General features: G+C 38.2%; 1 protein-coding gene and 1 long non-coding RNA gene across 7 annotated transcripts in view; one reads left to right on the top strand and one right to left on the bottom strand.

Annotated features, from left to right (window-relative positions):
* Positions 1-14,336, bottom strand: part of setd5 (SET domain containing 5) — a 167,449-nt gene extending 153,113 nt beyond the window's left edge. For 5 of the 6 annotated variants that reach the window (XM_043707772.1, XM_043707768.1, XM_043707770.1 and 2 more), the window contains exon 1: positions 13,872-14,336. The gene's annotated coding sequence lies outside the window, so the exon portion shown is untranslated. Of the gene's footprint in view, positions 1-12,158; positions 12,263-13,871 lie in introns of those variants that run through there. The other variant, XM_043707774.1, reaches the window with a different exon arrangement.
* A 180-nt stretch (positions 14,337-14,516) lies between these two features.
* LOC122558880 lies at positions 14,517-18,128 on the top strand. Its single transcript, XR_006314266.1, has 2 exons — positions 14,517-15,099; positions 15,748-18,128. It is a non-coding gene; the product is annotated as an uncharacterized LOC122558880 (long non-coding RNA).
* The last annotated feature ends 977 nt before the right edge of the window (positions 18,129-19,105 follow it).

The raw sequence follows: 19,105 nt of genomic DNA on the forward strand, positions 1-19,105 counted from the left end.
ACTTTTCTTTGTGTCATCAGCAAATTTAATTACCAAACTTTTTGTCCCTTTATCAAGTTATTTATATAAATTGTAAAGAATTGGGGCCCCAGGACTGATCCCGTGACACTATGTGCCATCCTGTTAGTCTGAAAATAACCCATTCATTCCAACTCTCAGTTTTCTATTAGTTAGCTAAACTTCTATCTAATATGTTGCCCCCATACCATGAGTTGTTATTTTCCAAAATATTCTTTGATGTAGTGTCTTATCAAATGATTTCTAGAAATCCAAGTATAATGCATCCATCCACTTATTCCCTTTTATTCACAGCAAAACTAACTTCTTCAAAGAACTCCAATAAATGAAGTCAAATGATTATCCTTTAACAAAAGTACGCTGGCTCTGCCCGATTGTCTTGAACTTATTCAACTGCCCTGTTATAACATCTTTAAAAATAGCTTAACATTTTCACTATGACAGACATGAAGCTAATTGGCTTCCTCCATCTTGCCTCCCTCCTTTCTCAATTAAAGGAATTACATTAGTTATTTCCAAATATAAAGAGACCTTCCACAAATCTAATGAGTTTTTGAAAAATTAAAATAAACATACACCAACTATCTCACTAGCTACTTATTTTAAGACCCTGGTATGAAATTCATCAGGACCTGGGAACTTGTCAACTTGCAGTTCCACCAATTTCCTCCATATTATTTCGCTAGCAATTTTAATTTTGAGTTCCTCTTTCCCTTTCAATTCCGGATTTACAACTATTTCCAGAGTGTTACTTGTATCATCCCTCATGAAAACTAACATAAAATGTGTGTTCAATTCATCTGTCATCTCCTTATTCTTCATTACTAATTCCCCATTTTCTATCGGACGAATATTTACTTTGTTAACCCTTGTGTAAGTATCTTAAGAACCTTTTATTATCTGTTCTTATATTTTGGGTAACTTTCTCTTACATCTCTTTATTAAACTTTAAGGAATTGCTTTTTTTCATATTCTACCAATCTTCTTATCTGCCATCTACTTTTGCAAGTTATATGATTTAATTCTAAGTTTGAATCCATCTTTAACTTTTTTTGGTAACCACTGATGGCAGGTCCATCCCCTAGAATTGTTCTTATTTATAGAAATATATTTATTCTGATCTTTCTGGAAATGGCCCCTTAAAATATTTACCGCTGCATCTCTTAACCTAAACAGCCAGTTCACTTTTGCAAGTCTGCTTTCATGCTCTCATAATTGTCTTTGTTTAAATTCAAAATAGTAACCTTAAAACCACACTACTCTACATTAAACTATATGCAGAATTCAATCATAATAATGTTGCTGCTACCCAGGACATGCTTACTATGAGATAAATAATCCAACCTCGTTGGTCAAAACCAGGTCTAGTTCTCTGGTCAGTGTCCTAACACGCTAGTCTAAAAAACATTCAATGAATTAGTCATCCAGATTAAATTTGCCCCATCTGATTTTACCAGTCGGCATGCAATATAAAATCCCCAATGATAATTGCCGTACCCTTCTGACAAGCTCCCATTCTTTCTTCCTTGTTACCTGTCCTACCATTTGGTTAGTTAAGAGATCTATCCACAAATCTCACAAGTGGTCTCTTGCCTTTATCATTTCTCATCTCTACCCAGATTGCTTCCATGTCCTGATTCCTGAATTTAGATCATCCCTCTCTGTTGTGCTAATGCCATCTTTAATTATCAGAGCCATTCCTCCATTCTATCTTAACTTCCTGTTGCAGTGATTGTAATGAGGTCAGCCAGGTGAACCTCAGAATATAGTACCAATTGAACCAGGATTAACAGCCCCAATCAGAGAGTCCTGGCTGACAGATACAAACAGGGGTGGAGAGGTTCTGTTCACTCAGAGCAGGCTCTGAGGAAGTCAGACCAGTGTCACGTACTATGCATGTGTAAATAAAAGATGGGATATTGGCTCTGTGGAGTCATTCCTAAATGTCACATACCATTCAATTTTCAGGTCCCATCCTACAGTCACATTTCATTAATGGCCACTAAATTGTACTTATTTAGCTACTAGTTCATCTGTTTTGTTTTGAAAGCTACATGCATTCATGTAGTTTTAGATTTTGTCCTTCTATTATTTTTTGTAACCTCGTCTTATCAGCTGATTTGCTCTTAGACTTTTATTCTCTGTCCCTTCCTGTCATTGTCTGTATACCAATTCTGACATTAATTCCTTCCTCTGTTCCCTTTTCCCCAGACTTTAGTTCATCACTACATATAAAAAACTGTGTGGTATTTGGGAATGAAAATGATTCAATATGAACAAGATCAAAATAATGATTTAAATAATCTGAGCTAACATAGCAATTTGTGCTTTACACAGCAGGACTGGATTATAAATATTGGCAAGTGTTCAAAAGAAACAACAGCAAACTCAAAATTTGGAAATTAATGAATCATCTACCAAAGTTCAGTCACAAAATTCTGTACACCTTCAGTTTTGTCCACATCATCTGACATTTTTAACAACTGCCTGGATCTGTTCTCAACAATGGTAACAAGTGTCAGTTACACACTTGCGCTTCCTTGGTTTGGCAAGTAATAAGCAAATAATAGCAGTCATTATTTGTTTTTTTCAGAGTTAGAACCTGTTCGTCACTGTACGCAACATCAATGTTTTACACCTCCGAGGGTCAACGAGAGAATTAACTTTAATGTATGTTAATAAACTGCAGCATAGGGGAGTAGCTGAAGCAAATAATATAGTTGCATTTAAGGGGAAGCTGGACAAGCATATGTGAAGGGAACAGAGAGTTACAATAGTAGATTTAAATGAAGGAAGGTAAGAGATGGCTCAAGTGAATCACAAACAACAGCATGGACTGGTTGGAAATATGGCACAGATACAGCCTCTGTAATAAATATTAGACTACTCAGCTCAGCACAAAACTAATCAGACAAGGAAGTTTTGTGGCAAATCCTTCTACAGAGATAGCTACTAAGGGATATGACCAAGTTGGTAGAATTCATCAAGACTGATGAGTGCATGAATAAGAAAAACATCCTGTTTGTGTCAGATCTACAGAATCTTCAGTTGCTACATATGAACAATCTTTATTTAGTTGAAGTGACAAACATATCTGGTTAATGATTTTGGACTGTTTTATTTTAAATGTAAAAATAAATATTGATAGAATTCTGTTTCTATTTGTATGTGTTAAAATCCAGGACTAACCATCAGGAAAATTAGAGATTTACCCATTATCTTTACAAGATAACTCAGTTTCCTATGGTTCCACACAACTACTCATCTATTGTAATAAAACTAATAATTACATTCAAATAGACCTTCGAAAGGTAGTTTTATTGCTGGGTGCCGACCTCCCAAATACAACAGTAACTGTGATATAAGGGGTGAAATTTATATTTTAATACATTTATTTTGAATTGTTTAATTTTAAACTAGTGGTCTATGGGTTTCTGTATTTCTAAAGGGGTTGTGTAATTTATTTGTAGGTATTTCTGCAGCCATGTTTGTTTTAAAACAGTCTGGTACGCAGCTGGAGAAGGCTAATAGGAATTTGTTTACATTATGAGAGTTTAACAGTGTACAAAATAAACAGTGCAGTGCCTTAGGCTTTTGGATAGATGATTCTGGAACATTTTGGGGCTGGGGAAAACATCCACACTTTGGGAAAAAGCTTTTTAGTTTCAACTTAAGGCAGTTTTCAGGAGTCTTGTCTGAAACTGGATGTGTAAAACGAGGAAAGGGAGTTAGGTTACTTCGGTATAAGGATTTTATTTAAAAGTTCCAGACCATCAGTGCTTTGTTAAAACCATGAAGGGGTTATTTGAGGCTGAGAGAGTCTAAGAAATATGAAGGCCTCAAGGTCTGGATGAGGTGGAAGGGCTAGGTCTGGATGGGGTGCTCTTTCGAGGGTTGGTGAGGATTTGATGGGCCGAATGGCCTGCTTCCACACTGTAGGGATTCAGTGATTCTAAATGGATGTGACTCTGGGGGATTTTCTACCCAGAAGGTAGTGGTTGCTCCTCTGTTGAATATGTTGAAGACTGGGATAGACAAATTTTTGATCTATCCGGGGGTCGTGAGATCTTGGAAGTGGTTGAGAAAATGGAGTTGAAGACCAAGGTCAGCCATGATTGTATAGAATGGCCAGGCAGGCTTAATGGTGGGCGGCACAGTGGCACAGTGGTTAGCACTGCTGCCTCACAGCGCCTGAGACCCGGGTTCAATTCCCGCCTCAGGCGACTGACTGTGTGGAGTTTGCATATTCTCCCCGTGTCTGCGTGGGTTTCCTCCGGGTGCTCCGGTTTCCTCCCACAGTCCAAAGATGTGCAGGTCAGGTGGATTGGCCATGCTAAATTGCCCGTAGGGTTAGGCAAGGGGTAAATGTAGGGGTATGGGTGGGTTGCGCTTCGGCGGGTCGGTGTGGACATGTTGGGCCGAAGGGCCTGTTTCCACACTGTAATGTAATGTAATCTAATCTAATCAACTTGAGGCTATCAGATTCTCAAAACTTTTCTTGAGGTCACAATTAAAGTAAGTGGTAGACATGGAGAAGGGAAGGGAATTCTGTCTTATGAGAGTATTATTAAAAAAAAGCGCTTTTGGCACTAATAGGATTTTATGTTACTGTGTATTTCAAATTTTAACGGCGCAGACTTGATGGACTGAAGGACCTGTTCATGTGCTGTATTGTATTGTTTGGTCTATTCAATTTTATCTTTCATTCACATGATATGTATTATTGTTAAATTGTTAAATGTTTTACTGTTAAATTACAATTTGGACCATTGCATGCTTGTGTTTCAATGAAAGATCATCTCAATAAAAAAAACTATCAAAACAGATTTCAATCTGGGATCAGATTTGTCCAGTAATAATATTAGCTAGGATTATAACATTATAATATGCAATATACTATGCATATTGACTGAATTCACTCATCTTGCAACCAAAAAATGCCCTTTTGTAATTCATAAGTCTTCTTCTTAATGCTGATGGCTGAAATTTGAAATTGCTTTTGTACTACATAAGATCCATGCTAGTACAACTGATGCTTGACATGGCTCATGTTGCGAGATACAATCCAGAGCTGGACATACTGGAATGAAGTACTGGTAGCAGCCTTAAGGACCTAATTTTGAATTCCAAGTGGCTAGCCATCAAATTTAAAGTTCAGATTGCACAAGACCTGTACATCACAGGATACACAGAGTAAGAGGAGTTTCAGTTTTACTTTTCACAGTTCACTTGATAGTAGCCAATGGGGAAAAAAAATGATGAGATGACCAAACTTATAACAGCTTAATTCGAGAGTTCGTTTTCTCCAAAAGGTGGAATATAAAAATATTATTTTGAGATCAGAGATTAACTCATTTATAATCCACACATATCATCTCATAACTGATAAAACAGGAGCAGGTTCAGACCAATTATTATTTTGTATCCCATAAAACAAAACTTCAATGATGAATTCAACTGTAGGATCTCTATAGACAATTAAATGTAACATACTATTTCTCAAAGCTATTGTAAAGCCCAAGTAACACACATTAACAGGAATATCATGAGAGTGATAGGCATAAAGTATCACCAAATACATAAATTATAGAAAAATTCAGAAACAAATTCTAATACAAAAGTTTCAAAGATATTAGCATCTAATGCAAAATGTGCCTAGACCAATCTTTGAACATTAATCCATCTGGGAAAAGCCATTACAACAGCATTGAAAGGGAACAAGTAAAAAAACTACCTGTCTAATCAATTCTCTCATCTCTAGCCATTAAACCATCAAATAATATGTTTAAATAAGGGTTTTATGATCAGTGCCCCACTGAAATTACCTCTCACTCTTCTGAAGCATCAAAAGTAACAATATGTTCTCATTCCTTCATGTACTGTAATCAAGACATATCCCAAAATCACCTCAAATTCTTCTTTGCCAAGCCTTCAAAACAATGAACCTTCTTATCTTGGTCGTTTTTTCCCGCAAAATATAACTTTTGAAATGCAAAGTGACTGTTGCAAACAACACCTGATTAATCTTTATTATTTCTTCCCCAATCTGACCAATGATTATTATAGGAATAGAAAATTGTTACAACACAGGAGACATTTGGCCTTGAATGACTGCACCAAACTCACCTAGTTCCACACACTGCACTCCTACCTTTTTTCTACAGGCCTACAATCATTTTTCTCTTCAAAATAATTATCTAATCTTTTTGAAGGTTTTGATAAAATCTGTCTCCACTGTATGCTCAGGAAGTGCAATCCAAATCCTAACCACGCAATAAAAAAGATTTTACTCATGTCACCATTATATTTAAGGAAATTGGCAAAAAAAAGTCTCTGGTTCTTAACCCTTCCACCAGCATAACGTTTCTCCCTTTGAAAACCTAACCCTTCGGACTCAGGTTTTCCAACTTATCACTGTAATTGAAGTTCCTCAAACTATTTGCAGATCTTTTATGTACCCTCAATAGTGGGCTAACCTGCAAAGAACATGAATCAGCTGAGGGCAAACCAGAGTTTGGTACAGGTTTGCTATATTGTAGGATTTTTTGATTAAAAACTGATGTGCATGGACACATATATAATTCTTCTCGTTAAGAACACATCAAGGAAAATTGCTGAAAATACAGTCATTTGGGAAAAAAGTATTATATCATCTGGGACGGTACAGGGAAACTTTTTTAAACAATATACCAGGATTTAATTTTGATTGCTCTATCAGATCTCACAGTAGTTGTTTGCCCAGATCCAAAGGACTGAACTGTCTCAAATTGTCATTCCAATTGGAACTGGGAATTATGTACAATGGCAGAAGTGGAAAGAAATATTTCAATCGTTGTAAGAACTCATTGTTTTAACACTAATCTAGATTTCCTGCACTCTTCAAGGATGCACTCACACGCCATTCGTTAGTTTTTCCACTCTGGCTGCAGACAGAAATAGTCAACATCAAATCACATATTGTATAAAGCTGGTTCTGCTGTTGAAGATGTAGGAAGGCGGGCGAGGGTAAGAGCCTAAGTTCACCCCCACCACCACCCCCCCAACACAATTAGTCATTCCTCCCTGGAAGGATTTTAGAAATAGAGTTAATGGTGAGAGAAGTAACTGGCGATTTTTGTGCGCATGTGTCGTAACGTCACCGCATAAACATCCTCTTGTCAGAGTGTTAATGAATCTCTACCAACTCAGCTTGTGTTTGGGAAATGCAAGCATGGTCTGTCTCTCCAAACTGGAGCGAATCTCTTCGCCTTCGATGGATAGCGTATGAATGCGCCGTCAGACTAATAACATCATGGTAAATTACAACTGCTAGGATGGTTTATATTTAATTAGTTGGTGACCTTAAAAAAATATTTAAACCTGACCACTATCACTTTTTTTTAAAATAAATGCATTAAAAGGAGAGTACGGTTGACTACAGTTCTTTATATACGCTTACAATAGGATCAGCAGTGTTTGTGCAGTTTCATAATTGGTTTATTTTTGGCTACTTTTCAGCTGGAAAAGGTTTGAGAGGCCCCAGTGGGAGCTGGGATGATGCAATCGCTTGGAGCACATCAATCCACCTCCAGGCACAGGCTGTTTGAGCAATCGCACGCCCTGCATTCCTTAGTTGCAATGTCACAACAGACTTGCAACTCAGACTGGTAAATCCAAGACATGGAACAGCGCTCCTCTTCTCTCTCACTCGCCCGCCCCAATTACTTGCTCGATTTTTGTTGTGTACAAAAAGCATATTGTGAGGTCGGATTTTGTTTTGTTGAAACTGTTCTGGGTACGTGCACATATCCCTGTCAAAAATGGCGTCCCTAACACGGTCGTCCAGAGCATCCCATTCTATCCCTTGAATTTCTTCATGCGTTTTTAGATAGATACATTAGGGACCAGGAATGGAACCAGTAATACTCAAGACATCCCGATTTTATTTAGCAGGCTTTGGAAATGACGGCGGTTTGTATTTTTTTCTGCTCTCGGTCCGTGTTGTTTCGTTTCTTAAAGTGCCTTAAATCACTTCTGGTAAAGTATTTCGGTCAAATATATTGGACAGGCATAACTGGTGGGCGATGGCGGGCGGGCAAGCAGGCAGTCTGCCATAGGCGAACCCACACCCCTGGGAACAACAATGACTCTTCCAGTTGCAACAGGGCGGCCAGAGAGCGACCGACTGCGATTTCAAAGATACTATTTCACACTGTGCAACATGTGAATCGCGTAGAGTCGTTTCGAGATAAACGCCTTTAGAGATCTTCGAGTATTAAGTTATCCAAAAAAGGAGAGGTTACTGATCTTATTTGAATACGTGGAGAAAGCCTTCCAGTATTACAACAACGACTTCCGGTGTTTCAGTATCACTCGAACCCATGTTTCAACAAGACTAAATTGAAAGTTATCTGCCCAAAACAGAAAATAAAGTCGTATATGATTGATCTAAAGCTGTCTCTACGTTAAATTGATTGCTTTCTCTTTACATTTATGGATGTACAAAACTTTTTTAAGCAAATCGAAAGCCAAATCTATCGTTTTATAAAGGGGAAATTTGTATTGGAATCACTCCAACTCCAGAACCAAACTGACCCAATAGCTTTATTTCCATATCTCTTCATGAATCTTAAAAGAGATTAAAGAAAGTGCAACTTGAACTAATTACCTAACGTAACAACAACTACTGTTTGTTAGCACGCCATGATATAGAAGATTGAATTCATGAAATGTCTAACTTCCCTATTAAAGTAATTTCTCAACGTACTACCTGCAGGCATTTTTTACCATTAGAAATATTTCTATCTGTACCATCTTCAATAACTGAGTTATTAAATAAGCGTACCCGCAATAGTTTGGTTTGCTCGCTGTTTAAGTTTAGCCCTACAATTATAATTATGGACATTTTAAAATATTCTGTTTTAAAAAGGCGAGTTTTGGTGTGATCTTTTGTGATTTGAAATTCGGAAAATGGCTGCCTTATGTTTAGGTTACACATGAGCTGTGGAGATGCTGGCCCTGCCTCTTGGCAAAAATGCTGCTGGCCTCTGGTCCCAGACTTTATCCGTTAAATTAACATTCAATCGGAAATGCTCCACGCACAAGGAAAAACGATCCACAAATGATAATTATCCTTTTGCTGCAATTCCAGTTATTACAACATGTAAAAGCAATTAAGAGCCAGCAGCGGGGGACATCACTGCAGTATAATTTCCGAAAAATTCCATTTGTGATATTACCTCCTCTCTCACCCCCTCCCCTCCCCCTTCCTCTTTAAACCAAACCCTCTGCTGTGCATAAGACAAAAGATTTCACAATTTTGAAGCAAGCTCTGAACAACAGCGTATATAATATTTGTATTTAGGAGAAAGCTCCGATATCTAATCTCTCAACTTTCCAAAAATATACAAGTAATGAGGTTGGGCATAAGATTGAACTTTCTTCACGGATACCAGTATAATACAAAGCTAGCTTTCGTCAAGAACCTTCTTAAAATTCATGTAATATTAAAATACTAACAACTTGTGTATGTATTACATAAAAAAGTTTTCCCATGTTCTTAACAAAGGCCAACTACAGAATCAAGAACAGATAAGCCATCCTTACAATCAGATCACAGACAATAGCAGCCATTTTAACAAAAGGCCTACTTTGGTTTATTGCAGTGCAATGATAAACGAACATCCAGCTCTCACTCTTAAAATATTTAGTCACTGATTAAACCTTAATAAAACTCTTCATATTTTAAAAGGCCAAGATCTAACACTTTAATAAACTCAAATAGATGGGCAAACCTAACTTCAACCGTTAACAGTATAAATGAAAATAATAGCGCAACGCACAAAGCTCCAATAGCCAAGATCCGCGTCACTCAAACTGGGCAATCAAGCAGTCCAGCCCCAGGCTTGACATGGGGCCGCTCCTGATAAAGAAGCACTGCCCTGCAACAGTATCGATATGTGGCAACCGAAGTAAAGGATCATTTTAATCTCTTCACCTATTTTCACTAGAATAAAACGTTTTCTTTCAGGGTGCAACATTAGCTGTAATTTTATCCATTATTTATGCATTAAGCCATTTCCAAGGTCCGATACATCAATCTGCTCACAAATAAAGTGTTTAACTTGTTTTGTTTTACCGCATTGTTCTATATTGAAACGGCAACTTGTGGAATGCATTTATCTTTGAGGCTTAATGACCAAGAGTTGCAGCAGTTTGCTTTACTGGCGTGTGCAAAATTCAAACAAAGTCTTCACTCAGACGAACAAGAGTCGCCCATCTGCCTAATTATTAATATTCTTGGGAACTTCATGAGAGATCAAATTTCACAAGAGGCACTAGCCAGTTCCCTCTACACAGCTATTTTACTTGTGGAATTTAAATAAAATATATTTTATTTCGTGTACATATCGACACGTCACGCGTTCATGGCAAGCGTTTATTCACAAAGGAAACGAAAACATGAGCACAAAGATATTCAAAAAGTATTTCAACGATAATGATTAATTACACATTCGTATCGATATCCTAACACCATAAAACACCGCTTAAACCATCCAAATCTGCCAAAATATTTTAGTCCCGGGAGCAAATTCAACCCCTGACTGGAAGAAATGCATCGCAACATTCACTATAGTGTATCAATGAAGTGGCGCTCTACACAAACGCTGCCTTCCCCTCCCCCCCCAACATCCTAAACTGCAACACAATCGAACTAACTACAGGGATTGTCCCGTAGCCGCAAAACCATTCACTTAGGTTTCTTCTACACTTTCTCGTCGTCCAGAAATTTAACAAATCATTAATAAATAATGGCCAGGTTACAAAACGTTAACAATTGCCATCTATACTTTGAAGCACGTACAGGTTAGAGAATGCAGCTGAGTCAGATCAGACCTATCTTCCAATTTCAGTTTATTTCTTGAAGCTAAGACAAAACGGCAAAGGACTTCCAAATACTTCGAAAATTAGATGAATAAGCGAATTAAATATCAGGTTGCATGATAACTTTAAAGAATGTAAAACATTTATCTAGATCATTGATGGGACTCAAATTGAGCATATTGTCCATTATGGGTTCGTGAACAATCTTTACTATTGCTAACTCTGTTTCAAATAGGAATCTTATTAACTCCCGTAATCTTGTTGGGATTGAAAGCTTCTGTTTTACCAGTCAGGTTCAAAAAGCTGCAAGCAAAACTGCAACCCATAGAACTGCCAGTTATAAAGATTATTTAACTCCTAAAAGTACAGATCATTTATGCCTCAAATCATTTGAGTTCCTTACTCAAATCATGCAATCAGCACATTAAACATTTTTGATAACGTCAACACTTGGATAGATACAGAGCTTCAAGTGCTGGGACTGATGAAACTGGATTTAAAAACCAGTCCCCTCCCCCACCCTTGGTTCTTCTTGTACAGGAATTCTCGAACCCGTCCTTATGAAAATTAATCACAAGTTTCAGTACAGTAATTTTAAATTTTAACGACGTATTTGTTAAGGTAGTTCAAATGCGCTAGAAGCAGTCAGATAATTTTATTCAATATACGATGCATTTCTATTTCAGTACACAGTACGTGGTTACTCTACCCCTCCCCCTTTCTCATTAAAAATACAATATGGGAGAATTCACCACTGACCTCTATATAGCAAAATAAACTGCTTTTACCACCCTTATCCAAGGAAACCGAAGAGCAATGTAAGTGCTGTTGCGACTATTCCGCGCCAAATATTTGACTGAGGCCCCTGTCTGAAGTGAAATTCTAGCTTTCCAGACATACCAGGCCTTGCCCCAACTTCAAAGCCTCAGACTCAATTTCCACTGACGCCGAATTTAGCAAGCATATTTCAATACAGAGCAGAATTATCCCGAGATAATAACTAGTTCTCCTAAAAGATCACAACATAAATCTATTTCCTCTCTTTGTAAATTCTGTGATTACAACGCAAAGTACTATTATTGATTTTATGCTTTCTCGACCGCTAATATTAATTAAAATTACTTTAAATAAAACTGCACATCAGACATAGCTTTGCAGGTTAATACAAGAAATTATCATAGAATTAATCGAAATCTTTCGTCGATCTTGATTACATTTACTCTAAAAATAAGCACGGTTCCACAGTGTAACCCACTCATGTTAATGTACATTCTTACCTTTCGACTACTACAGAAACAATTTCCAAAAAATTCGATATTAAAACCAAATAACTTTCAAATAACCATTCGAAGACCAACCTTAAAAAACCTTCAGACAAAACCAACACACAGTAAGAGCAGACTACCAACCCTTCCCCCACCCCCTTCACTCGCTCACACACACCCACAGCACAAGTTACCTCTGTGCAGATTTAAGGGTAAATAACTGGGTCAGAGTTTATGGTTATGGATAATCAGGATTATTTTACTCGGCAAGAAAATGAAGTTATTTTGTAGTTTACTGCTCAAGACTTGTGTTCAAAGCATTTTTTAGTCACAAAGTTAGGGATAGCAATCAGGCTTCTTGCTCTGGACATCGTTCTTTTAAGACACAAGATCTGGCTTCCTGGTGATGCGGTGAAGCGTTGAATTTACATCCATTTACTGCGAGGCCTCATAGAAACAGTTATAAGGAAGATATAGGATCCCCATCAAATCACAAACATACTTTATTACTTAAGAACGGAGCATGTTACTTATCACTTGCGACCGAAGTTTCTTTTAATAGTTTAAAGAGGTAATAATTCACAAACTTATGAATAGACAAAATAAAGGATGTTTAACTTAAAACGTAACGTCTTTAAGTTTATGCAACTTGATAAATATAGAAAGTATCCCAAAACTAACATTTAAATTCCATTAATACATGGCTATGGATTTATGACGAATGTTTCATCCGCCCAACTAAAAGAAACAAAGCATTTTCATTTTCAGCACAATCAAATATATTTTCAAATTAACATCTTCTGAATGGATCTCAGGTCTGGCATCCATTCTGGAATGGATCCTGATGAAAACTCGCTTTGATTTGGTCGCGAGGTTCTATAATAAAATATACCCTTTGAAGACTAACTAAAGCAAACACCATCATAAGCAACACGATTAATCCCTGGACCATGTGGTTCAAAGAGGCCATTTCCTCTTGTACTAAATGCTGTCGTTAAAAAGGACAGAAATTTTGTTTGATTGATATCTAACAATTATTATTGAACAACTATTCATATAGATGTTCACTATAAAACCTAGAATTGGATTTTTTTTTAAAGTCCACTTTTTTGGTGGAGCATCATTGGCTTTGCAAGAATGTGATCAAAAAATTCTATTCCATAATCTGATTTGGGCATTGTAGGATACCAACGTCCAAAACATTCCATCTTACTTTCTAACTATTGTGAAACAAGAGAACTTTGAAATATGTTTTCATGATCCAATGTGTTGAAAAATGCTGAGCTAATTCTGCATTATTTTACTTTCATGTAGTTGTTTAGCCTTTTAGCATAATGGTAATTAAGTACGTTGAATGCAGATGATTTTTTTGAGGGGGAGAGAATGGTTGAGCAGACTCCAGGATTGGATAATGCCTCCCAGCTGCAATACTACCATGGGGGCCCAACCTCTCTGGCTTTTCTTGTTGTGCTATTCTAATGAAGAAAATGCCAGAGATGAATAAGTTACATGAAGTGGAAAAAGTCTACAGAAATCCCACATACTTACCTATCTCTTAAATGCAAGTATCCTAAGATTCAAATGAAAAATGACGTGGAGAATCGGTTTAAAATGAATCCCAGGTTTTTAAAGTGCGCAGTGTTCATCATGTAAACACTATCATCACTAACACCAATAAAACCATCAAAACTCCTTGGCAACCCGATTATAAACAGGAAAACTCACCGTTTTTTGTCTCAATAATCGTTTCTGAATAGGGCTGCCTTCTCCCCTCTTCTAGTGATCCTTTCTTTTCCTTCCTTTCTCTCTCTCTCTCTCTTTCCTTCCTTGTGTTTTTATTTTTTTTAGTGTGTGTTGCTTATTCTCCCTCATTCAAAACAAAAACTTGAGAGGTTCATCAGTCAGGCCTGAAACAGAGCCTCGGGCTTTCCTGAGCACACCGACCGAACCTTTCAGACTGACGTTGCAGGGGGTGGGGAAAGGAAAAAGGAGGTGTGCAGGGGAGAAAGGGGGGAGGAGAAGGGGGAGATTGAAGATTGTTGATAACGCTCAGTTGACCAAATAGGGGCCTTAAAATAGAAGGGAGGGGGAGCAGACTCGATCCGATGGGAACATAGGGAGGAATACGATCTGTTGTTATTTTGGGACTTTTTCCTCTCAGGTAAACATTCGTTATAAAAGGGTGACAATTGACTCTATTTGCAGCTGGGCCGGCTCCTGTACAGCAGCACTGATCCCAGCCTGAGCGTCTCCGCCACTGCCCCTCCCCCACCGACCAACATCCGCCCATCCCCCCCCAGCCTCAAACCACAACTCGCCGGGAAATGGCGGGCCGCCCTGACAAAAGATACGGGGTCCACCGTATCTGCTCGCAGGGTCTAGCCACGAGAGGCGGGGTTAGAGATCCCCTGTCCATCTTCTTCAGCGATGGAGGGGGTGGGGGAGGAAAGGAGGAATCCCGGCTGCACGGAGGGACCCGCCTCCCTCTGCTGCGCCATTGGGTAATTTAAAAGAGATCCCCGGCGACGTCAGCCGCTTCCCCACGCCCCTCCGCTGCCTATTGGACCGTCCTGGCGTCCGTCATCCGGGAGGTGGCTGTCAATCACACCACGCCTGCCTCTTCTGGAAGGGAGGGGTGGAGTGGTGTAAGTCGCTTCAGCAGTGGACGCGTGTGGAAGCTGAGCAGGAGGGAGTGATACAGCGATGGCAAGGGAAGGACATGGTTAACGACACGTCTTGTGTGGTGGATTTTTCTATACAAAACTAACGAAACAATACCTTCTGTCAGCCATTTACGGATTTCTGAGTGCCGTCCGTTTTACTTGTGGATTATAAAAAAACCCAAAGCGATTTTTCAAAAAATAAAATTAAAAACCTGATCGATGTCGCTTTGATGTGGTAGCGCGGACTGCAGATATCATGGCGCCTCTTGGCTTTCAGTAATTTTTGCATGGTACTGAAATTAAATTTATTAAAGAAAATTGGGTGTTTCCATTTTAAAACATGCATATTATCTCGGGATTATTAGCGTCGAGAAATCGATTTATAAGCGAAACGTTTTCTTTTTTTTCCCCGGACAAAATGGCGCCGGCCGCGGCCCCACCTCGGGTGGAACCTTCGAGAAGGAGCCCGACCCGCTTCTTGGTATTTTATTTTTTTTTAATCTGGTGTGTAACTTTTAGCCGTGGCGAATTCTTTAAACTAACTCTTTTGAAATGTATGTGGATTGTTGGGTTGCCTATGTTAGTGGAGGGAGTCACAAAACAGGGAGAGAAGGTTCTAGAATCGTCATGTCCGCTTGGGATGGCGTCCTGTTCATTCACCGAGTGATCTAATTGCTGACCAACACCCAACCCAGGATGCTGGGAACCTTTTAGGACAAGCCAGTCTTGATTCCTTCCTTCCCTTCCCCCATTAACAATGGTTTGTTTGGCCAAGCGAAATCCTGTGGACGGATTTTTGTGTTTCTTGTAGTATTGGACCAATTTCCTCTTGAGGAGAGGACGGATAGGCTCTACATTGTCCGAAAAAATTAAGACAAATATTTAACGTACCTCCTCAAAAAAAGTGGTCTAATGTCTTGTTTTTTTTTGCCCTATAGAAGGAATAAATCTCAGCTCCTGGTTGGCGGTTGAATTACCATCATTGCCAAAAACAAATCAAATTTTACAGAATTTGGAAACTACACCTCTTTCTTCCCCTCCGCCCCCCAATTGTTTTCATCTAGTTGGCATACACACAGAATTTGCCTGAACGTTTTAAATTTCAATAGTTGGAAACCTGGCACCTCGAAGAAATAGATCATTGTAAACTTGGCGTTCCAGGTTCAGCAATCATGGCTACCCTGACATTGTCATAATACTCAACGTGGAACATAAGCTGAGAATGCTCAGCAAGTCTGCATCATGTTCTGGAGAAACTGGGTAACTTTTTTTTTCAGGTTTGTGGCCTTTCATAACTACTTGTAGAAGGAATAATTCTTTACCATCAGGGCCAAATAACTGTTGACTGGCTCAATCATCATTAAGGAACACTTGGTAATATGGCCACTTCATTTAATTATTTCTCTTCAGCTTTCCTGTAAGATTATTAAGGTCACACCCCTAATGAGTGAGTAAGTTACCCCTTCATAATATCCCATTTTACCATGTGTACTTCAAGCCTACTGGCTGCAATTTGACTTCATGCATCCTTAAAGGAAAGGAGAAAACTTTGTTGATACCAGTTTAAAGGAGCTGTAGATCCAGTCTACCTAGTAGAATTGGATGCTCACTGAAGGAAGATGTGTACAGCGACCCACTTATTGAGTAGCAAACAAATTCTCTAGCAATATATTTCCTGGGCTGTAGTAGATTGATTTAAACTTGTTTCCAATGAATTGGTGTGTAATTCTCTTGCAAGAATGAGTACTAAAAATGTGATATTACTTTGCATGTTGTAAGAATAGTTTGAGTGCTGTAGGTATTAGCTACTTTGTCACAAACATCTTTTAATTCATCTGACCTAATACCACTAACCTCATGAAATTCTTTGCACAAATTTGATTTATGTATTGCTTATCAAAGACGAACCTTCCTTAATAGTAAGACAAAGGGAAAATCAAATTACATTCATGCCCCTCCCTGATGTTGCAACATGTTTTGCAATTTCCTGGGTGTATCACTTTTAAATACTATTGCACTAAGCAATTCTGCAGCAACTAAATTAAGATAGATATGCTGTGAGAATTCATTCTTTGTCAGTAGTTAACTTTTTCACTTCCAACTGGTTTCATTTCTTGCTTCAAAAATGCTCCTCTCCAAGTACTTGAGTTTCTTACATTTTTTTCACATAGGTAAAAGCTAGAAGGCAGAAATATAATCATTTATATGGAACCAGCTTTACATCTATTATAAACTGTAAAGATTAATTGTTAAAATGCTTGTCTCCCTTTATTGTACACCAAGTACCTTCCCTTTTATCTTACATTATGTTGGGATTTCAGAAATGCTGGTTGTTGCTTCGACTTCTATACCTATGCATTGATTTTACCACCGTGTCCAAAACACCAGTTTTCCAAACAGATTCTCTTAGCGTGATTACAATTGTGAGAACTCAGACTGCAAAGATTGTGCTAAGTGCACAGTGTTACCAGTTTTATCAGCTTCACACTGTTCAGGCTTATTGTAGAATGGCTGGGAGTCTGAACAGTCCCATGGCAACTAAGCTTTACAGTTACGGGTGAGTCATAGAAGACTGCCCAATCATTAATAGCTGGCAGATCCTTCCACTGACACTTTTTCCATTACAAACATTTGCTGGAGAAGTATTAATTACCTTTACCAACAGCTAGGCAAGAGAGATCACCAGGTATAAAAGGCACAGAACACTACAGCTATTACAGTAATTGAGTTTATGCAGTTTCAGATGCAAGACCAGTTAAATTGTCAGGTTTGAATTTTTACCAGTACATGTCTCCTACCAGTGCTCAAACAAACATGCAACAAAAAAATTGGATTTTTTTTCTATTACTCTAATAAAATTATTGATTTGAACAAGCACTGGTTTAGTGATTCGGTTTAATTTCTCGTGAATAGTATCTTCTTTCTAGCTAGATGACTGCACACTTTGTTAACCAAGTATATGACTGATCATCTACTAATTGACACTACCAGCCATGCAACTTGGGTTAATAGTTCACAATTTTGTTTTCTTGGAAGAAGCTACTTAAGTATTTTACTCAAAGGTGGGATTAAAGTTTAGTTAGCGATATTGTTGGGATATGCCAAGCTATAATGCAGGTTTTGAGACTGATGAGCTAAAAGGTTGACTAAGTTTTCAGAGAAAACTGCATTATCCAGAGTAAATCACATTACACCTGTTAAATGAATACCCAATTTTAAGTAGTGGATAGGTTTCTGGAAACTATGTTAATTGTATCATTTCTTTCTTGACACTTGTTTGTATCAGTGGTAATTAAATATTATTCAATGTAGAACTCAACCATACAGTCTCAAGTCTATGAAGTAATTGAAAATGGTTACAAATAGTTTCAAAGTATTTAAATCAAGTAATAATTGTACTGTTGTCAATTTTGGTATTGACCAATTGCTCTTCCCTAAAAGTGCAGATGTGAAGTTCGCTGAATTAGAAACTGGCATAAAATGTAAATTCTGCCACAATGTATAATCATTTATATCTAACAGTCTGTAATACTACATAACCCTAGACCTTATAGCTCTCTCATGATGCCAGCATCAAGAGGATAATAAGTCAGATGTATGGGCAGGGAGCTGGGATGGCAATAAAAGCAGTCAATCAGCTGGAAATAGCTTTCCCCATCAAAGTTAATGAAGCAACACCACTTAGAAACAAACTTTTAATATGTAATTTCTAGTCCTTCAAAAAGTATAAACCAAATATAAATCCTATTGTTCAACTTATAAGTACCAACTACTGGATTCTAATTTGGTTTCTGATACACTTGCTCAGTTCTGCACCAACCTCTCTGGAGAGAAGCCTGAACAGAATGTGAAATTTGTAAGACACTCCTCACCTGAATGGTGTAGCTACCAGAGTTGAAAAGTGTGGTGCTGGAAAAGCACAGTCGGGCAGGCAGCATCAGAGGAGCAGGAGAATCGATGTTTTGGGCATAAGCCCTTCATTCCTGATGAAGGGCTTATGCCCGAAATATCGATTTACCTGCTCCTCAGATGCTGCCTGACTGGCTGTGCTTTCCAGCACCATACTCTTCGCCTCTGATCACTTTCTCCCTGGTATAGCTACCAGCCAGTTTGTGGAACTACTGAACCAGTGTAGTTCAGTTCAAATGAACACAAACAGAATTTATACTCCGTGCTTACATTTTGAGAGAAATACAGAGGAACCCTGATTATCTGGCTTTAGATTATCCAGCAAGATTACAAGGTCCCAATGCTTGGCTAAACTATGTTATCCGAAATTTGATTAACCGAATGAAA

The sequence above is a fragment of the Chiloscyllium plagiosum genome, chromosome 18 (genome assembly GCF_004010195.1).
Source record: "Chiloscyllium plagiosum isolate BGI_BamShark_2017 chromosome 18, ASM401019v2, whole genome shotgun sequence".
In the NCBI taxonomy this organism is placed as follows: Eukaryota; Metazoa; Chordata; class Chondrichthyes; order Orectolobiformes; family Hemiscylliidae; genus Chiloscyllium; species Chiloscyllium plagiosum.